Raw genomic sequence first — 414 nt, 5'->3', positions numbered from 1 at the left:
ACATAGCTCCAGTCCACATGCACCCCCACCACCGCCATCGATGCCACCACCACCATTACCACCACCGCCACGGTAGCGCGTCATCACCACCATTACCACCACCGTCATCACCACCATTACCACCACCGTCATCACCACCATTACCACCACCACCGCCACCATCATCACCACCACCAGCGCAACCATTGTCATCACTACCATTGCTGCCACAACCACAAATGCCACTACTCTTAACATATTCACAAAATATGGCAGAAACGGAGCAGTGCCCAAGTGCGCTTGATGCCGGTGTTGGGCCCGAGTCGGGGGCTAGATTTGATAATGGTGCTACTGGAGGTGTAGCTGAAGCTGAAAGAGAAGTGGAGCTACCTGAACACATTGTCGACAAGCGCTTCCAAGAGACAGTTTTGAGAA

Source organism: Selaginella moellendorffii, unplaced genomic scaffold, assembly GCF_000143415.4.
Source record: "Selaginella moellendorffii unplaced genomic scaffold, v1.0 SELMOscaffold_38, whole genome shotgun sequence".
Lineage (NCBI taxonomy): Eukaryota > Viridiplantae > Streptophyta > Lycopodiopsida > Selaginellales > Selaginellaceae > Selaginella > Selaginella moellendorffii.
This window is presented reverse-complemented; position numbering follows the sequence as displayed.